Genomic DNA, 21,608 nt, shown 5'->3' on the forward strand with positions numbered 1-21,608 from the left:
CCAAAAGGACCGATACCGATTAATCGGACGATTTTTCCCATTTATTTATTTATTAGTAATAATGACAATTGCAACAATACTGAATGAACACTTATTTTAACTTAATATAATACATCAATACTATCTATTTAGCATCAAATAAATAATAAAACGTGTTCAATTTGGTTTAAATAATGCAAAAACAAAGTGTTGGAGAAGAAAGTAAAAGTGCAATATGTGCCATGTAAAAAAGCTAACGTTTAAGTTCCTTGCTCAGAACATATGAAAGCTGGTGGTTCCTTTTAACATGAGTCTTCAATATTCCCAGGTAAGAAGTTTTAGGTTGTAGTTATTATAGGAACTATAGGACTATTTCTCTCTATACGATTTGTATTTCATATACCTTTGACTATTGGATGTTCTTATAGGCACTTTAGTATTGCCAGTGTAACAGTATAGCTTCCGTCCCTCTTCTCGCTCCTACCTGGGCTCGAACCAGGAACACATCGACAACAGCCACCCTCGAAGCAGCGTTACCCATGTAGAGCAAGGGGAACAACCACTCCAAGTCTCAGAGCGAGTGACGTTTGAAACGCTATTAGCACACACCCCGCTAACTAGCTAGCCATTTCACATCGGTTACACCAGCCTAATCTCGGGAGTTGATAGGCTTGAAGTCATAAACAGCGCAATGCTTGAAGAATTGCGGAGAGCTGCTGGCAAACGTACGAAGGTGCTGTTTGAATGAATGCTTACGAGCCTGCTGCTGCCTACTATCGCTCAGTCAGACTGCTCTATCAAATCTTAGACTTAATTATAACATAATAACACACAGAAATACGAGCCTTTGGTCATTAATATGGTAGAATCCGGAAACTATAATTTCAAAAACAAAACGTGTATTATTTCAGTGAAAAACGGAACCGTTCCGTATTTTATCTAACAGGTGCCATCCCTAAGTCTAAATATTCCTGTTACATTGCACAACCTTCAATGTTATGTCATAATTATGTACAATTCTGGCAAATGAATTATGGCCTTTGTTAGGAATAAATGGACTTCACACAGTTCGCAATGAGCCAGGCGGCCCAAACTGCTGTATATACCCTGACTGCTTGCACGGAATGCAAGAGAAGTGACACAATTTTCCTAGTTATAAGAAATTCATGTTAGCAGGCAATATTAACTAAATATGAAGGTTTCAAAATATATACTTGTGTATTGATTTTAAAGAAAGGCATTGATGTTTATGGCTAGGTACATTGGTGCAACGACATTGCTTTTTTCATAAAAGTGCTTGTTAAATCATCACCCGTTTGTCAAGGTAGGCTGTGATTTGATGAGAAATTAACAGGTACCGCATCGATTATATGCAACTAGTAATATCATCAACCATGTGTAGTTAACTAGTGATTATGTTAAGATTGATCGTTTTTTATAAGATAAGTTTAATGCTAGCTAGCAACTTACCTTGGCTTCTTGCTGCCCTCGCGTAACAGGTAGTCAGCCTGCCATGCAGGCTCCTCGTGGAGTGCAATGTAAGGCAGGTGGTTAGAGCTTTGGACTAGTAACCGGAAGGTTGCAAAAACGAATCCCCGAGCTGACAAGGTAAAAATCTGTTGTTCTGCCCCTGAACAAGGCAGTTAACCCCCCGTTCCTAGGCTGTCATTGAAAATAAGAATGTATTCTTAATCTGACTAGTTAAATAAAGGTGTAAATATATATATATATATATATATATATATATATATATATATATATATATATATATATATATATATATATATATATATATATATTTTAAAAAATGTAAACCTAAAAATAAATGTTAAAAATAACAGCAAATCGGTCTCCAAAAATACCGATTACTGATTGTTATGAAAACTTGAAATCGGCCCTAATTAATTGGCCATTCCGATTAATCGGTCGACCTCTAATTTGGAACAATGTAAACACTAAATAAATAAGCGTACCAAAGAGTCTGTTGTAACGTTGAGTTTTTTTTGTAAAGCCTTTATGACAGTACAGACTAAATGAATGCAATTTACGAAATGGAACGGTTTATTTATTGTTTACGCAAATTATTCAAGGGTCGCTTTAACTTTTTTTGTTACGAAAATGCTTGGATAGCATTTCAAATCATGAATGACTCATATGCTGTGTGATGACATGAACAGATAAATGACTGATTGATACAGTAGCCTATATAAGGCCTATAAGTTATGGTATTTTGAACTAAAGCTCGATGGTTGTTATACAAGGCTGCTATACTAAGCCTACTAATGATAACATGACTTATCAAACCAAATTTTATTGCTCACATACACATGGTTAGCAGATGTTATTGCGACAGCCCGACAGGATGCGCTCAACTGTGCATCTGTAGAAGTTTGTGAGAGTTTTTTACAAGCCAAATTTCTTCAGCCTCTGGGGCCCCACAAGGGTGCGTTCTCAAATTAAACAACTTCTTTGCTCACTTTGAGGACAATACAGTGCCACTGACACGGCCTGCTACCAAAGCCTGTGGGCTCTCCTTCTCCGTGGCCAACGTGAGTAAAACATTTAAACGTGTTAACCCTCACAAGGCTGCCGGCCCAGAGGACATCCCTAGCCGCGTCCTCAGAGCAAGCACAGACCAGCTGGCTGGTGTGTTTACGCACATAATCAATCCCTATCCCAGTCTGATGTGCCCACATGCTTCAAGATGGCCACCATTGTTCCTGTTCCCAAGAAAAAAAAGGTAACTGAACCTGTTGTGGATAGGGGGCAGTATTTTCACGGCCGGATAAAAAACGTACCCGATTTAATCTGGTTACTACTCTTGCCCAGAAACTAGAATATGCATATACTTAGTCGATTTGGATAGAAAACACTCTAAAGTTTCTAAAACTGTTTGAATGGTGTCTGTGAGTATAACAGAACTCATATGGCAGGCAAAAACCTGAGAAGATTCCATGAAGGAAGTGGCCTGTCTGACAATTTGTAGTCCTTCTGTTGCATCTCTATCGAAATTACAGCATCTGAGCTGTTACGTGACACTTTCTAAGGCTTCCATTGGCTCTCTAAAGCCTTCAGAAAGCGGATTGACGCGTCTCCTGTCTCTGGGCAGATAACAGGAGCAGAGTTTGTCAGTGGTCTGCCTGGGGACAGAGAAACTGGAGATGCGCGTTCACGAGACCTCGCCATTTTTTTCTTTCCCTCTTTGAACACAACATTGTCCGGTTGTAATATTATCGCTATTTTACGAGAAAAAAAGCATAAAAATTGATTTTAAACAGCGTTTGACATGCTTCGAAGTACGGTAATGGAACATTTTGAATTTTTTTGTCACGAAATGCGCTCGCGCGTTACCCTTTGGATAGTGACCTGAACGCACGAACAAAACTGAGGTATTTGGATATAACTATGGATTATTTGGAACCAAAACAACATTTGTTTTTGAAGTAGAAGTCCTGGGAGTGCATTCTGACGAAGAACAGCAAAGGTAATCCAATTTTTCTAATAGTAATTCTGAGTTTAGTGAGCCCCGAAGTTGGCGGGTGTCTGAATAGCTAGCCTGTGATGGCTGAACTATGTACTCAGAATATTGCAAAATGTGCTTCCGCCGAAAAGCTATTTTAAAATCTGACACAGCGATTGCATAAAGTAGTTCTGTATCTATAATTCTTAAAATAATTTTTATGTATTTTGTCAACGTTTATAATGAGTAATTTAGTAAATTCACCGGAAGTTTTCGGTGGGTATGCTAGTTCTGAACATCACATGCTAATGTAAAAAGCTGTTTTTTTATATAAATATGAACTTGATTGAACAAAACATGCATGTATTGTATAACATAATGTCCTAGGAGTGTCATCTGATGAAGATCATCAAAGGTTAGTGCTGCATTTAGCTGTGGTTTGGGTTTTTGTGACATATATGCTTGCTTTGAAAATGGCTGTGTGATTATTTTTGGCTGGGTTCTCTGACATAATCTAATGTTTTGCTTTCGCTGTAAAGCCTTTTTGAAATCGGACAATGTGGTTGGATTAATGAGAGTCTTATCTTTCAAATGGTGTAAAATAGTCATATGTTTGAGAAATTTAAGTTATAGCATTTTTAAGGTTTTTGTATTTCGCGCCACGCTCTACCATTGGATATTTGGCGAGGCGTTCCGCTAGCGGAACGTCTGTCCTCAACAGGTTAAACGACTATCGCCCCATAGCACTCACTTCTGTCATCATGAATTGCTTTGAGAGACTAGTTAAGGACCATATCACCTCCACCCTACCGGATACCCTAGACCCTAGACCCACTCCAAGAGGTCCACAGACGACGCAATCGCCATCAAACTGCCCTATCCCATCTGGACAAGAGGAATACCCATGTAAGAATGCTGTTAATTGACTATAGCTCAGCATTCAACACCATAGTACCCTCCAAGCTCATCGTTAAGCTTGAGGCCCTGGGTCTCGATGTGGATAGGTCTCAACCCCTATCCACATCGACGGGATAGCAGAGTACAGTCTGCACAACACATCACCGGGGGCAAACTACCTGCCCTCCAGGACACCTACAGCACCCGATGTCACAGGAAGGTCAAAAAGATCATCAAGGACAACAACCACCCGAGCCACTGCCTGTTCACCCCGCTATCATCCAGAAGGTGAGGTCAGTACAGGTGCATCAAAGCTGGGAACGAGAGACTGAAAAACGGCTTCTATCTCAAGGCCATCAGACTGTTAAACAGCCATCACTAACAGAGTGGCTGCTGCCAACATACTGACTCAAATCTCTTGCCACTTTAATAAATGGATTTAATAAAGCTATCACTAGTCACTTTAAATAAACCGCACTTTAATGTCTACATATCATACATTACTCATCTCATCTGTATACACTGTATTCTACACCATCTACTGCATCTGGCCTATGCCACACGGCCATGGCTCATCCATATATTTATATGTACATATTCTTATTCATCCCTTTACATTTGTGTGTATAAGGTAGTCGTTGTGAATTTGTTAGATATTACTGCACTGTCTGAACCAGAAGCACAAGCATTTCGCTACACTCGCATTAACATCTGCTAACTATGTGTATGTGACAAAAACAATTTGATTTGAGTTTCCTAAGGACTAGAAGCGAGGCAGCCCTCTGTTGGCGCCATCTTAAATCATTATCATTATAATCATAATAATAACAATAAGGAGATGAAGAAAAAGGAGGGTTATTATTATTAGAAAATGTTGTTTTTCTGAAAATGTGGAAGCGTAAACACTAAATAAGTAATACCAGAGGCTGTTCAAATAATAATAATAAAAAAGTTAAAGGCTTTATTACACAACAGCAAAGATTAAAAACAGACGAATTTGTGAAATTGTTTATCCGACATGTGGTTGTGTGAGGCTTGGTGCTCAGAGAATCTGTATGCTATTAAACAAACACTCAACCAGCCAACAGAAGCAGGATCTGTCTTATTTCTGTAGATATACAAGCTACACACAATAACCCCATAATCACAAAGCAAAAACAGGTTTAGAAATGTTTGCACATTTATTAAAAATAAAAACACCTTATTTACAGAAGTATTCAGACACTTTGCTATGAGACTCGAAATTGAGGTCAGGTGCATCCTGTTTCCATTGATCATCCTTGAGATGTTCCTACCACTTAATTGGAGAACACCTGTGATTGGACAGGATTCGGAAAAGGCACATTTGTGTATATAAGGTACCACAGTTGACAGTGCATGTCAGAGCAAAAACCAAGCCATGGAGTCAAAGTAATTGTCCGTAGAGCTCCGAGACAGGATTGTATCGAGGCACAGATCTGGGGAAGGGTACCAAAACATTTCTGCAGCATTGAAGGTCCCCAAAAACACAGTGGCCCCCATCATTCTTAAAATAGAAGAAGTTTGGAATCACCAAGACTCTTCATAGAGCTGGCCACCTGGCCAAACTGAGCAATCGGGGGAGAAGGGCCTTGGTCAAAGAGGTGACCAAGAACCTGTTGGTCACTCTGATAGAGCTCCAGAGTTCCTCTGTGGAGATGGGAAAACCTTCCAGAAAGACAACCACCTCTGCAGCAGTCCACCAATCAGGCCATTATGGTAGAGTAGCCAGACGGAAGCCACTCCTCAAAAAAAAAGGCACATGACAGCCCGCTTGGAGTTTGCCAATAGGCACCTAAAGGACTCGAGAAACAAGATTCTCTGGTTTGATGAAACCAAGATTGAACTCTTTGGCCTGAATGCCAAGCATCACGTCTGGAGGAAACCTGGCACCACTCATCACCTGGCCAATACCATCCCTACGGTGAAGCACGGTGGTGGCAGCATCATACTGTGGGGATGTTTTTCAGCGGCAGAGACTGGAAACTAGTCAGGATTGAGGGAAAGATGAATGGAGCAAAGTACAGAGAGATCCTTGATGAAAACCTGCTCCAGAGTGCTCAGGACCTCAGACTGGAGCAAAGGTTCACCTTCCAATGCAGGAGTGGCTTTGGGAGAAGTCACTGAATGTCCTTGAGTGGCCCAGCCAGAGCCTGGACTTGAACCCGATCTAACATCTCTGGAAAGACCTGAAAACATCTGTGCAGCGACGGTTGAATGGGAAGCCATTCAACCTGACAGAACTTGAGGATCTGCAGAGAAGAATGGGACAAACTCACCAAATACAGGTGTGCCAAGCTTGTACCCAAGAAGAATCAAGAATGTAGTCGCTGCCAAAGGTGCTTCAACAAAGTACTGAGTAAAGGGTCTGAACACTTATGTAAATGTGATATTTCAGTTTAAAATGTTTAATACATTTGCAAAAATGTCTAAAAACCATTTTTTTTCTTAGTCATTATGGGTAGTGTGTGTAGATAAAAAAATAAAAAATAGAATAAGGCTGTTTGTGTTTCCCCGCTCCTCACTTCTTAACAGCACATGCCTTAATTGTTTTTCTCATCTCCTATCTCCGCCACATTTTCCTCAACACCAATATGCTAGTTGACTTTGCTATTATACACATGGCAACATGGTCTAGGAAAAGGCGCCAATTCACGTTTCAGAACCGCGGACAGCGACCGCTATCCAACGAGGGAGAAAGCGCATTCGTTATACATTTTTTCACATTTTTGTCTTGCACCATTGTTCTTATCTAACCATTTACAATTTCAGCAGCAAATGTCTTAGTGATGGACTGTGCCATCTCCACTGCCTCCACAATGGAGTAGTCCACCCTGACAGGTGTGAATCAGACAGGTGTCTTGTACACCATTAAATTGTTATTTTTTTGCTTCTGCTTGACTAAAGAAATCCCGATGGACCAACAGCCTATAGACCGAACATTCGACTAAATGTGATCAGCCCTAGTTGTGTGTCCATTGAGCAGAGACACACCAAGAGACATGCAGGAGGGTCATTCTTCAAGGATACCTCCATCATCTGCTCTGCTGGCTCAAAATGGTGCTACTTGGGATGGGGGATTAGGGAGGTGAGGTTGAGTGTTAGGGAGGGGGGGGATTGAGGTGGTGGGGTTGGAGTTAGAGAGGTGGGGATAGGGTTGTGGGGTTGAAGAGGTTGGGGGAAAGCCACGTCCTCCACTTGACAGCAGTGTAACAAGATTATCAGGGCTGTAAGAGCAAACAAAAACCTGCGGCAACCCGCTTTGGAATCCAGATTACAGCAGCACCTCCCTCTCTGAATACTAAGCGACACTGAGGGGGACTATCGTAACGGGGGCGCGGGCTTTGTTCAGATGCTGAGAGAAGACGTTATTCGTAATAGGCCTATACAGACTCAGCCGACGGACTCACCAACACACACACAAAGATATTCACTACGGAAACATGCACTCAGACAAAATGTATTAAAACAAACAGATGACTCACTAAAAACGCACAATGCATGCACACAAACATTCCACGCACACCCACCCACCCAATGATTTAGCCTGTCACTGCTGATTCCTGAAAGGAAGCGTGGTGGCGGTAGGCATCGGCAGCTCCCTAATGAAGTGGATAAACTAGGCTGTGGAGGTGCATGCTGATGAAAGACCAACAACCAGCGGCCCGACCACAGCCACGAGCGCCAACAGCCAACGAGCGACACAACAGCCAACGAGCGACACAACAGCCAACGAGCGACACAACAGCCAACGAGCGACACAACAGCCAACGAGCGACACAACAGCCAACGAGCGACACAACAGCCAACGAGCGACACAACAGCCAACGAGCGACACAGCAGAGGCAGTAAAGATCTGAGAAATGAACACCTATCTTAAATGGTAGGCTCTCTCACCTAGTTAGGCTAAATAATGATTCTCCACACCTAGGTAATAAGATCACCTGCTATAATTCATGCTTGTAGATACTTAAAAAGGTACTCAGATATGACGTAGATGCACAAAGTAAACAGTGGGTCAATTTCAACAACAAGTAAGAATGTTGAAGCGCAACGCTAAATTTTACTGCTGTTTTGGTCCGGTTGCTACCACACTGTTACAGGGTGAAGTGAACCCGTGCACATACTGTGTGAGAAGTCTTGCATCTTGCAATATCTGTGGTGCTGCTTGTGGCAACGTCATTTCGGTGAGTCTACCTTCAAGATATAATTATATCTCATCTGCTTAAATTCATGCTCAACACTGAAGATAAAATGATATTGCACCACGCAGCTGAAAAATCATGCTTCTCCGCATCAAGCTTAAAATAAATCTCACCTGCACAAAATCATGCTTCTCTGCATCAAGCTTAAAATAAATCTCACCTGCACAAAATCATGCTTCTCCGCATCAAGCTTAAAAATAAATCTCACCTGCACAAAATCATGCTTCTCCGCATCAAGCTTAAAATAAATCTCACCTGCACAAAATCATGCTTCTCCGCATCAAGCTTAAAATAAATCTCACCTGCACAAAATCATGCTTCTCCGCATCAAGCTTAAAATAAATCTCACCTGCACAAAATCATGCTTCTCCGCATCAAGCTTAAAATAAATCTCACCTGCACAAAATCATGCATTAAGACTAGATGGAATGATCTCACTCGTTTACAACCCCTGCTTCTCCAGTATGTGCACACTAGGCCTAGACCGGGCGGTCTGCTCCACTACATTACTGCTTTTGTTCCTCCCGTACGTCCTCTAAAACACTCACACAATGTATCTGCAGGTTACCACAAGCATCAGGAAGAACTGAGACTATTGCAGCGCGATGCAAGAAGATGCACTAACACAATGTAAACGGGTAGTTGACACTATGCTGCAACAACGTGATAGCTGCCAGACAACAGCAGAGAAGTTTAGCCTCGCGCTTCACGCTCTTAGTTGCTGCAGGAGTCTGTCCGGTACTACTGTTTAGAGAGTCACTGACTTTTCCTTTAAGTATAGTCAACATTACATCCTGATAGGAGTGCCACCAGTTCCACTCCCTCCTTCCTTTGAAGAAAATTATAAGATATTCTGACCTAATCATCCCTCCCTTCAGCTGAGTGAAGTCAATTATCAACCAAGCTGCATGTGTCGAGCGCCATTTAACTGCAAATTAAAAATCTGACTCTGCTGGTAGCTCAGGAAGAGTTACCAGGAGGCTGGCTCAATTTATGCATATAGGAAAGAAAGAGAAAGAGGGGGAGGGAGGGAGAGAGAGGCAACGAGAGAGAGGTGTTATTCAGAGCGTGAAATAAGAGTGACAAAAGAGAGAGGGTAAATCGTTCAGCGGCTTTCAAAGGGAAAATGTGTGAGGCGCTATCAATGGTGGGAAAACATTAAGCCAACACCTTCTCCCATTAAGAGGTTGGAGTGATGATGAGACATTTCCTAACATAACCAGAAATTGTTTGCCGAAATAAAGATGGCACCTTTTACAAGGACTGTCCCTGTAGTAGTGGGCCCTTGTATAATGATATGTCACCTACGCTGCCCTGCTTTCCCATGGGATAGATGACTGGTTGTTTGCAGAGACTACAAGGGGACATTCTTCCTACTGCCTCTGAAGATCTAAATGAGTTCTAGAACCTGAGCTCGTAGTGGTTTATAAAGCGTCTCAGAGTAAGTTCTGCTGATCTAGGATCAGGTCCATCCCAGTCCTTGACCAATGTAGGCTAATCTTATTCATCATGACGTACAAGGTAAAACTGATCCTACAACAGCACTCTTAGTCTGAGCGACTTTATGAATACAGTCTCTGGAGTCCATCAGGCATGAGGCTCACGTGAGTGGGCGAGGACAGACATTTCAGAATCATAGCCAAGATCTAATCTGATTTCCAAGAAGACTGTTTAATAAGATGTATTTGGATAGCTCTCAAAAGGCTGTCAGAGTTTGGGCCTGTGGTATAGACTAATGTTATGTCCCAAATGGCACTCTATACCCTATATAGTGCACTCCTTTTGTCCAGAACCCTATGCAGGGAATAGGGTTCCATTAGGGATGAACCCCATGATTACCAGAAACTGAGAACACGTCATCACACTTCAAATTGAGGAATAAGAAACGGGTGAGTTTCTCCACCTGAAAGAGGAACGACAGTCTTCATACGGAACAAACCTTATCTAGAGTAAAAAGACTTCCTGCATGCTGGTTGTTGCCACAGATTAAAACAAATAAATAGTCAACATGTTATTAAGTCCTAAAGCTTTTTTTACATAGGCTATGCTGTTTTAGCAGAATCAACATGTAGAACAGTTGGAAAAGTAACAGAATGTCAGCCGATATTCTTGTCAGAGGCACTCGGTTGCAATCTGCTGTCCATCATTCAGTGTTGTACTTTAGGCCTACACCCAAGCTACACCACAGGTTAGGCAACATTTTTGTGTGAGGAAGCTGTCAGTTGTTAAGCGTATATGTTGACAGAAAATGGGAAAGCAATTTCAGCACACTCTTAGTACCTGTGATTTGGTGTTTTCTAAAATAAGCCAAACTTGGCTAGGCTTATTTCCAAGTTGAATACAGTGCCGCTGTGGTCTATTGAATCGATATTGTGTCGAGAGCCGCAGTGGGACTCGGAGGAGAGCGAGGACTTCATTGGCCTTCAACGCTCTATATGCCTGGAGGACTTGATTAAAAGGGAATCGCTCTTGATACATCAGCAGCCATAGCCTAACGCTGGCAGAGGGAGGCAAGGAGGATAGCAGGCAGCCCACACACACACACACACACTCTCACTGGTGAAATGTTTCAATCCATGAACTACCATTACTGGATCCTATATGTATTACTGACCTTAGGACTACAATAGAATACAACTGTACTGTCCATATTGAACAACGGAAATGTGTCCAATTTCTCTACAACATGAGAGTAGGATTCTCTGGAACAGGAATAATTCAGTCATTTGTAGTTAATTGGCTCTGTATGGTTAAGAGCTCATCAGTGTCGTCACTGTAAGCAAACAGGAGGCTAGGCCTACTCTGTCTGTCCAATCCACTGCTGCTTTGGTAGATTCATTAAACAAGAAGACAATGTTGTTTGGCTACCACTGTAATGTTATGCTACAAAAATCAATACTCTGCTATTTGTAGGGTTTTCAGTGATTTAGTGGACCATAAAACAACTGACTGCATTGAAAACAATTGTCTCATTGTGTAGATAGTAGCCTATGTACTACGTGCATGCGTACACACGTGGAAAAAGTACTCAATTGTTATACTTGAGTAAAAGTAAAGATACCTTCATAGAAAATGACTCAAGTAAAAGTAACCCAGAAAAATACTACTTGAGTAAAAAAGTATCTGGTTTTAAATGTACTTAAGTACAGTGGTGGAAAAAGTACACAATTGTCATACTTGAGTAAAAGTAAAAAAATAAAATGCTTTACATCAAATTCCTTTTATTTTGTAAACAAGACAGCATAATTCTTATATATTTTTTTTATTTACAGAAAGACTGGGGCACACTGCAGCATCATTTAGAAACACCGTTTTTGTGTTTATTGAGTCTGCCAGATCATAGGCAGTAGGAATGACAATGCATTATTTTGATTGGTGCATGAATTGAACAATAATTCTGTCCTGTCTGAGCATTCTAAATGTAACGAGTGCTTTTTGGTGTCAGGGAAAATGTATGGAGTAAAAAGTACATTATTTTCTTTAGGAATGTAGTGATGTAAAAGTAAATCAAAAATATAAATTGTAAAGTACAGACACCCCAAAATACTACTTAAGTAGTACTTTAAAGTATTTTTACACCACTGCACACACAAGGCTAAACGTCAGCATTCATAATGAGTGTGAAGACTGGTTCAGAGTGGTTGATGTTTATGTAAATGAAGCACACGTTTTTCATATGGTACAAGTAACATTGACAAGTCAAATATTGGAAAAGTAACATTGACAAGTAAAATATTGGAAAAGTAACACTGACAAGTCAAATATTGGAAAAGTAACATTGACAAGTCAAATATTGGAAAAGTAACATTGACAAGTCAAATATTGGAAAAGTAACATTGACAAGTAAAATATTGGAAAAGTAACATTGACAAGTAAAATATTGGGAAAGTAACATTGACAAGTAAAATATTGGAAAAGTAACATTGACAAGTAAAATATTGGAAAAGTAACATTGACAAGTAAAATATTGGGAAAGTAACATTGACAAGTCAAATATTGGAAAAGTAACATTGACAAGTCAAATATTGGAAAAGTAACATTGACAAGTAAAATATTGGAAAAGTAACATTGACAAGTAAAATATTGGAAAAGTAACATTGACAAGTAAAATATTGGAAAAGTAACATTGACAAGTCAAATATTGGAAAAGTAACATTGACAAGTAAAATATTGGAAAAGTAACATTGACAAGTCAAATATTGGAAAAGTAACATTGACAAGTAAAATATTGGGAAAGTAACATTGACAAGTAAAATATTGGAAAAGTAACATTGACAAGTAAAATATTGGGAAAGTAACATTGACAAGTAAAATATTGGAAAAGTAACATTGACAAGTAAAATATTGGAAAAGTAACATTGACAAGTCAAATATTGGAAAAGTAACATTGACAAGTCAAATATTGGAAAAGTAACATTGACAAGTCAAATATTGGGAAAGTAACATTGACAAGTAAAATATTGGAAAAGTAACATTGACAAGTAAAATATTGGGAAAGTAACATTGACAAGTAAAATATTGGAAAAGTAACATTGACAAGTAAAATATTGGAAAAGTAACATTGACAAGTAAAATATTGGGAAAGTAACATTGACAAGTAAAATATTGGGAAAGTAACATTGACAAAGCCTCATTTGATGTCACAGATGTTGCCTACTTAAAACAGGTCAACCAAGTAAAGCACATGAAAGTCAAAATGACAACGCTTTGCCTGCTGTGCCTGGAGGATGAAAGAACAAAGTGCTACTTTTTCACAAGTCCAGAGAGGTAGCCTATATCGCAACACTCAGCAATCATAATCCCCTTCCGACGACGCTTTGCAAAGAGTTTCATCACCAACAGCCCCTCCTTCCATTAAACAGAAAACCCTATATTCTCTCTCTATGTAGCTACAGCTGCACTTACGTTTCCCCATGTAGCTACAGCTGCACTTCCGTTTCCCCATGTAGCTACAGCTGCACTTCCGTTTCCCCATGTAGCTACAGCAGCACTTCCGTTTCCCCATGTAGTGAAAGCAGCACTTCTGTTTCCCCATGTAGTGAAAGCAGCACTTCTGCAGACAAGAAGAAACCCCATAACACATGCTGTGTATTTCCGAAGGGAAATTCATTTCTCCTGATTAGGTATAACTAACTAACTAACTAAATAACTAAATAACTACTCTGTGTTGAGTCAGCCATACAATACATAGGCATTTGCAGAGGTGTTGGTTCATTGTCTGTGAAGCTGTGCAGCAGTGGATTCTTGCCCAGTGGTTCTTCACGTGGGCTGGGCTGGTCGGCCTGTCCTAAACATTGCCAATGGGTGTTGCTGTCAGTAATAGCCCTCAGACGATGGTGCCGACCCAAACTGTACCGACTCGGATGGAGTATCAACGACGGTCCTTTCCAGCACAGAGCCAGCAACTACGATGGATGTAGCCATAACCAGGCCAGCTCCACTCGGCTCAGTAGAATGACATTTTTTATTTTACCTTTATTTAACTAGGCAAGTCAGTTAAGAACAAATTCTTATTTTCAATGACGGCCTAAGAACAATGGGTTAACTGCCTTGTTCAGGGGCAGAACGACAGATTTTTACCTTGTCAGCTCAGGGATTCGATCTTGCAACCTTCCGGTTACTAGTCCAACGCTCTAACCACTAGGCTACCTGCCACCCCAAATGGGCTTTACAGTCCAGTAGCTGTGTGCACCATCCAGCCACGTTCACCTCTAACAGTGTCCAGCCTTGTTTTATCTTGGCCACCTCTAGAAGGGCCATAAATCTCTGAGCTGATCTCACCTCACCATACCAATCTCATCCTGCCTGCCACCTGCTGTGGCGCTATACAAGGCCCCCTCATCTGTTCTCGTTACCTGCTGTGGCGGGACGGGAGACAAGAATTGAGCTTTATTGCAAATCTGGGTCTCTGACATGGGGCTGTAGCTAACTGCGCAGTATGTCTACCCAAACACGCTTTGCTTGCCTGCACCAACGAGGATGATGAAATAACTTGGAAATCGGAGCAAGAGAGAAACTTCAGAGACTCTACGCAGATCCTATCTGTGTACCCCTCCTCGCCCATTTAGGCTACTCAACAGTTTCCAAGGTGAGGGGGAAGTAGAGCTGGACAATATAGCAAATGAATTTGAATGTATGTTTTTGTGAGATATTACAAATGCCTACATCACACTAATCATTTTTTGATATTTTTTTATGAGCGTTTATGTCCGAATGTTGTCTTTTTGGTCTCGTCTCCTTCGCTCCTTCTGTGCACCTAACCATTTACCCCAGAGATCTGTATATAATGACGAGATGCTCATGTCTCCGTCCATAACAATGGGAGTCGTTGTCCCAAAGACGCGAAAGCAGGTGACAAGCTTAGGTCCAAAATAAACCCATAGAAACGTATTGGCCTTATTTGACAGATTTTGTCAAGTGAAACTTCTCGCGTCGCCTCTTCCTCTCTGTTTACACACACACACACACACACACACACACACACACACACACACACACACACACACACACACACACACACACACACACACACACACACACACACACACACACACACACACACACACAAAACCCCTTCCCCTCCACTCACAACAACAAAGATGAGAGATCACTTATTCCTCTCTGACAAGAGGTTTCAACTTGCCATTTGGTCCAACAAAATTTGTCATAGGGATACCGAAACAAATTGTAATAGAGGAGAAGTTAACCTTTCTAATGATGCCCTTTTTACATCTCAAATACTCAAATTGCACACAGGGCAGACACCAGTAAAACAGGAGTATCAATGAACATTGATTCTGGAAAACGAATGGTCAGTTTGTCACGTGGAACAGATAGCAGCATCTTAGCCAGACCGTTATACTCGCTGTCTAGTCTGTTTTATAAAACGTGCAATAAGCTTAAAAACACTATTATATAAGGAATTGGCAACTCGTTCTCATTCTGAGAAATAAGGTAGGTCACATGATTTCAACATCTAAACAAAGTGGCCAGGCTAGCACGCTGTTCAAACAGTTGGAGATGGACAGAAGGGTGTGTTCATAACTGTTCTGCCTTGTTAGCTAGCAGATAGATCCACGTTGGCTAAACTTGAAATATAAAGATTAGATGGCTACTCCACTAGCACTTGTTTATGAGACCTGTGTTAATGTTCTATAATGCCTGCAACAAATTAGTCATTATTAGTGAATGTGCATTATGCATGGTTCTGGTTAAAATATGTAACAAAAATGGCATTTCCATAGACTGACTTGAAATCCAGATAAGTGATTATTGCAAAAAAGCAAGTTAAATTATTTTGATAAAATAATTAAATTATTAGTGGGTCTTATGGTGGTGGAAGGCTTATATTTTGCCTAGGTATAATTTCACAAGCCCTAAATTCATTAGATTATTCCTGACTGTTTTAAAATGCAGTGTATTTGGTCTTTAAATTGTAACACAAAGCTTAGAGAATTTTATCGATATCGATGTGATTTGTCCACAAGTTTGAAAAGAAATGAAAATAAGGAGATATGATTTTTAGGCCAAACCGCCCAGCCCTACTGAGAAGTAAATAAGTAACTCAGCCTCTGAGCAACAAAAAAGGCAAAAGCATATTTTCACTGCCCACCACTAAAATAGCACCATGGCACTTAAAGTAAAAGCTATTCAAAGTGCACCATTTAGAGTTGCTGGCAACCAATCAAAAAACGTCTACATGTAACACAAATTAACCATCATTACCTAAAATAAGGACATCAGTATTAGATTAGCCTATATGCCACCAAATCATCCCATGTACATCCCATGTCCAAAGCATATAGGCTAACATTATTCAAGCAACATAAAAACATATACAGCAGTGATTGACAGTGCTGGATTATATTTTCTGAAACAAAAGGCATTCACTACAGAACGGCGGGTTTAATCTAAATGTGACCCAGTTTAACATTACTTGACATGGTGAATAGCAAAGCGGGCTGAAAACAGTGGGGATTCTTTATGTATGAAATACATGTTGGTCAATATAATAGATACAGGATATAGCACAAAGAAATCCTATTAAATTACTTTTTTTGAATTGTATTCTTAGAATACTAGATGTTAGAATTGTATGATAGCACACTTGACTGCTTGCTGGTGGATCCTAAAGAGAGCATTACAATACAGAAAGCTGATCTATTTCTCCTCATCAGAATGCATTGCAGCCAGAGAACAAGGCAAATTGAATGATTTATGCTCATCCCCATCATTCCACGAGCAACAAGAGGACTGCAAATCAACACTTGACCATTTCACTAGACATAATGTCTAGGATGACGCCTGACGGCTCGCTGATAAATATCAACCATCCTTCTCCGCCCAGACCTTTGTCCGCTGGTGGGGCCATGTTTCGGGTGGTTTCTTTCTCAGACGTCTAAATACATCATTGTGATGATTCAGCAACGTGATAAAAATACCTAGAATGCGTTTAACTACGAACGTCAAACAAAACGTACAATGTGTAACGCTAGCTATCCTGGTGTGTAAACACTGGACATTGACAGCGGAGGCTTGATAAGACATCGCGCGTGGTTACCAGTGGCTAAATGACTTCGGCAGGTGAACCAGTTTGCTAACCTCTACCGCCATCGAACACGATCGGAAATGCCAAGCAATCGACTGTTGAGCAATGCAAACTTGTAGCTATCAATCACTAAGCTGTGCACACACACACACACACACATATATATATATATATATATATATATATATATATATACATATAGTATCACAAAATACTGTCGAGTCCTTGTTTTATCGTGCGGATTTATGTCACAAATTAAGCCACCAACCTGATCGCGCTCCGACAACCGTTGCTTCGGCTCGCGCTTCCCTCAGCTCTGCAAGGCACGCTCGCTACGATATGAAGCAGCAGGTTTGAACAGCTCCAGACCTAGTTACAGTATGTGCATGACTAGGCAAACTACAACAAGCTAAATAAACAGTTGGATTGCAGGCTATCCATTTAGCAGAAGCCACCTATATCTGGTTATACATTTTCTTTCTCGACAACCCCCAAGCTGTCACTACTACACTACACCACTGCTTGCGCGTGACTAAATACCAGTATATGTGTAGCAGCCTACAGACTCCCGCCTGCTGAACAAGCAAGGGAATCCCCATACTCAGCTACTTAGGAATTACAAGATACGCTTTTTTGGGGGGGACACATTCTAGGATTCAAAAAAGAATAATGTAACATGTTCGTCTAATTACAAACCATGTCGTCATTCACACACAGAGGCTAACAAGAGTTGAGACGTATACTAGAATAAATTACTTGATAGTGAACTGAGTTCAGCCAGCTGCTGGAAACCTGAGAAATTAGTTTACAGGCTGGCCAGTTAGTTACAGCATAGAAGACACGCATTGAGCAAGCAAAACTCAGCATATCGGAGGTAATGGCATGCACGCACACTCAGCATAACACGTTTCGCTTTTCAACTCACCTTGATGTTTTTCTATAGTTCTTAACGTCCTCTATTGTGTAATAAAAAGGCCAACTTGAATGTAGCTGCTACAATTGTGACTGCCAGACAAGCATGCGTTTTAAATCCCCCTTGTGCTCTCCTTGTTGATTCCTTTCTCTACATTCCCTTGTATCGCGGAGCCAGACGTCACGTGGGTTCATTCATGAAGTATCAACAGAAGGACACTAAAAATCCTCTTTTCATGTATGCAATCTCTTGCATGATGTTGCAACGCATCTGTAAAATTAAAAATTAAAAAAAGAAGGAAAAAAGAGCTTGTTGTAACGCATATGGTTGATTTTGCAAATATGGACACTTTGATGTTACATGTTTTTGAATATAAAACCTCTTGAAACTGCTTTTTAATCTATCTGATTTTTTTTCTTTACTCTGTCCGCAAACAAGATCTAATAGTGGCTGAGACCATACTACTTAAGAATATAAAGATTTGGATCGGTTTCCCCAAATACCTGAGTTACAACGTCATAAAATGTGCTATTTTAGTTGAAAAGGAAATTACCGAAATTGTGCCTATATACAGTTGAAGTCGGAAGTTTACATACACCTTAGCCAAATACATTTACACTCGGTTTTTCACAATTCCTGACATTTAATCATAGTAAAAATCCCCTGTCTTAGGTCAGTTAGAATCACCACTTTATTTTAAGAATGTGACGTCAGAATAATAGTACAGAGAATGATTTATCTCAGCTTTTATTTCTTTCATCACATTCCCAGTGGGTCAGAAGTTTACATACACTCAATTAGTATTTGGTAGCATTGCTTTTAAATTGTTCAACTTGGGTCAAACGTTTCAGGTAATCTTCCACAAGCTTCTCACAATAAATTGGGGGAATTTTGGCTCATTCCTCCTGACAAAGCTGGTGTAACTAACTGAGTCAGGTTTGTAGGCCTCCTTGCTCACACACACTTTTTGAGTTCTGCCCACAAATATTCTATATGATTGAGTTCAGGGCTTTGTGATGGCCACTCCAATACCTTGACTTTGTTGTCCTTAACTTCTCTAGGGCCAGTGGGACGATTTCGTCCCACCTACGTAACAGCCAGTGGAATCCCGTGGCGCGTTATTCAAATACATTAGAAATGCTATTACTTCAATTTCTCAAACATATGACTATTTTACACCATTTTAAAGACAAGACTCTCGTTAATCTAACCACACTGTCCGATTTCAAAAAGGCTTTACAACGAAAGCAAAACATTAGATTATGTCAGCAGAGTACCCAGCCAGAAATAATCAGACACCCATTTTTCAAGCTAGCATATAATGTCACATAAACCCAAACCACAGCTAAATGCAGCACTAACCTTTGATGATCTTCATCAGATGACAATCTTAGGACATTATGTTATACAATACATGCATGTTTTGTTCAATCAAGTTCATATTTATATCAAAAACCAGCTTTTTACATTAGTATGTGACGTTCAGAACTAGCATACCCACCGCAAACTTCCGGTGAATTTACTAAATTACTCACGATAAACGTTCACAAAAAAACATAAATTATTTTAAGAATTATAGATACAGAACTCCTCTATGCACTCGCTATGTCCGATTTTAAATTAGCTTTTCGGTGAAAGCACATTTTGCAATATTCTAAGTAGATAGCCTGGCATCACAGGGCTAGCTATTTAGACACCCACCAAGTATAGCCCTCACCAAAGTCAGATTTACTATAAGAAAAATGTTATTACCTTTGCTGTTCTTCGTCAGAATGCACTCCCAGGACTTCTACTTCAACAACAAATGTTGGTTTGGTTCAAAATAATCCATAGTTATATCCAAATAGCGGCGTTTTGTTCGTGCGTTCAAGACACTATCCGAAAGGGAAAAGAAGGGTGACGCGCCCGACGCGTTTCGTGACAAAGAAATTCTAAATATTCCATTACCGTACTTCGAAGCATGTCAACCGCTGTTTAAAATCAATTTTTATGACATTTTTCTCGTAAAAAAGCGATAATATTCCGACCGGGAATCTGTGTTTTAGAACAAAGAGAGAGAAAATAAAAACATGGGGTCGCCTCGTGCACGCGCCTCAGTCTCATTGTCCTCTGATAGACCACTTACCAAAGGCGCTAATGTTTTTCAGCCAGGGGCTGCCTCGACATCATTCAGCTTTTTCCCGGGTTCTGAGAGCCTATGGGAGCCATAGGAAGTGTCACGTTACAGCAAAGATCCTCAGTTTTCAATAAAGAGAGTCAAGAAGAACAAGAACTTGTCAGACAGGCCACTTCCTGTAAGGAATCTTCTCAGGTTTTTGCCTGCCATATGAGTTCTGTTATACTCACAGACACCATTCAAACAGTTTTAGAAACTTTAGGGTGTTTTCTATCCAAAGCCAATAATTATATGCATATTCTAGTTTCTGGGCAGTAGTAATAACCAGATTAAATCGGGTACGTTTAAATACTGCCCCCTAGCCCTAACAGGTTTTAAGCCATTTTGCCACAACTTTGGAAGTATGCTTGGGGTAACTGTCCATTTGCGACCAAGCTTAAACTTCCTGACTGATGTCTTGCTTCAATATATCCACATAATTTTCCTCCCTCATGATGCCATCTATTTTGTGAAGTGCACCAGTCCCTGCTGCCACCCCTGTGCTTCACAGTTGGGATGGTGTTCTTCGGCTTGCAAGCCCCCCCCCCCCCCACCCCCCCCCCCCCCCTTTATCCTCCAAACATAACGATGGCCAAACAGTTCTATTTTTGTTTCATCAGACCAGAGGACATTTCTCCAAAAAGTACGATCTTTGTGCCCATGTGCAGTTGCAAACCGTAGTCTGGGTTTTTTATGGTGTTTTTGGAACAGTGGCTTCCTCCTTGCTGAGCGGCCTTTCAGGTTATGTCGATATAGGAGACATTTTTCTGTGGATATAGATACATTTGTACCTGTTTCCTCCATCATCTTCATTTTTACATTTTTTTTTACATTTTAGTCATTTAGCAGACGCTCTTATCCAGAGCGACTTACAGTAGTGAATGCATACATTTCATTTCCTGCATTTTTTTTTTTTGTACTGGCCCCCCGTGGGGTCAGTACAGGTCCTTTGCTGCTGTTCTGTGACTTTTTTGCACTTTTCGCACCAAAGTACGTTCATCTCTAGGAGACAGAACGTGTCTCCTTCCTGAGCGGTATGACGGCTGTGTGGTCCCATGGTGTTTATACTTGCGTACTATTGTTTGTACAGGTGAACGTGGTACCTTCAGGTGTTTGGGAATTGCTCCCAAGGATCAACCAGACTTGTGGAGGTCTCAATTTCTTTCTGAGGTTTTGGCTGATTTCTTTTGATTTTCCAATGATGTCAAGCAAAGAGGCACTGAGTTTGAAGGTAGGCCTTGAAATACATCCACAGATACATCTCTAATTGACTCAAATTATGTCATTTAGCCTATCAGAAGCTTCTAAAGCCATGACATCATTTTCTGGAATTTTCCAAGCTGTTTAAAGGCACAGTCAACTTAGTGTATGTAAACTTCTGACCCACTGGATTTGTGATACTTTGAATTATAAGTGAAATAATCTGTCTGTAA

The 21,608-nt window shown here is 40.5% G+C and overlaps 1 protein-coding gene across 2 annotated transcripts in view; it reads right to left on the reverse strand.

The window, feature by feature from the left end:
- The window catches only part of LOC106601927 (transcription factor MafG), a 37,901-nt gene extending 19,688 nt beyond the window's left edge, over positions 1-18,213 (reverse strand). Inside the window, exon 1 of one of the 2 annotated variants that reach the window (XM_045715684.2) lies at positions 18,033-18,213. The gene's annotated coding sequence lies outside the window, so the exon portion shown is untranslated. Of the gene's footprint in view, positions 1-17,375; positions 18,002-18,032 lie in introns of those variants that run through there. The other variant, XM_045715683.2, reaches the window with a different exon arrangement.
- Positions 18,214-21,608: the final 3,395 nt, after the last annotated feature.

The sequence above is a fragment of the Salmo salar genome, chromosome 03 (assembly GCF_965601325.2).
Source record: "Salmo salar chromosome 03, fSalSal1, whole genome shotgun sequence".
NCBI classification, from domain to species: domain Eukaryota; kingdom Metazoa; phylum Chordata; class Actinopteri; order Salmoniformes; family Salmonidae; genus Salmo; species Salmo salar.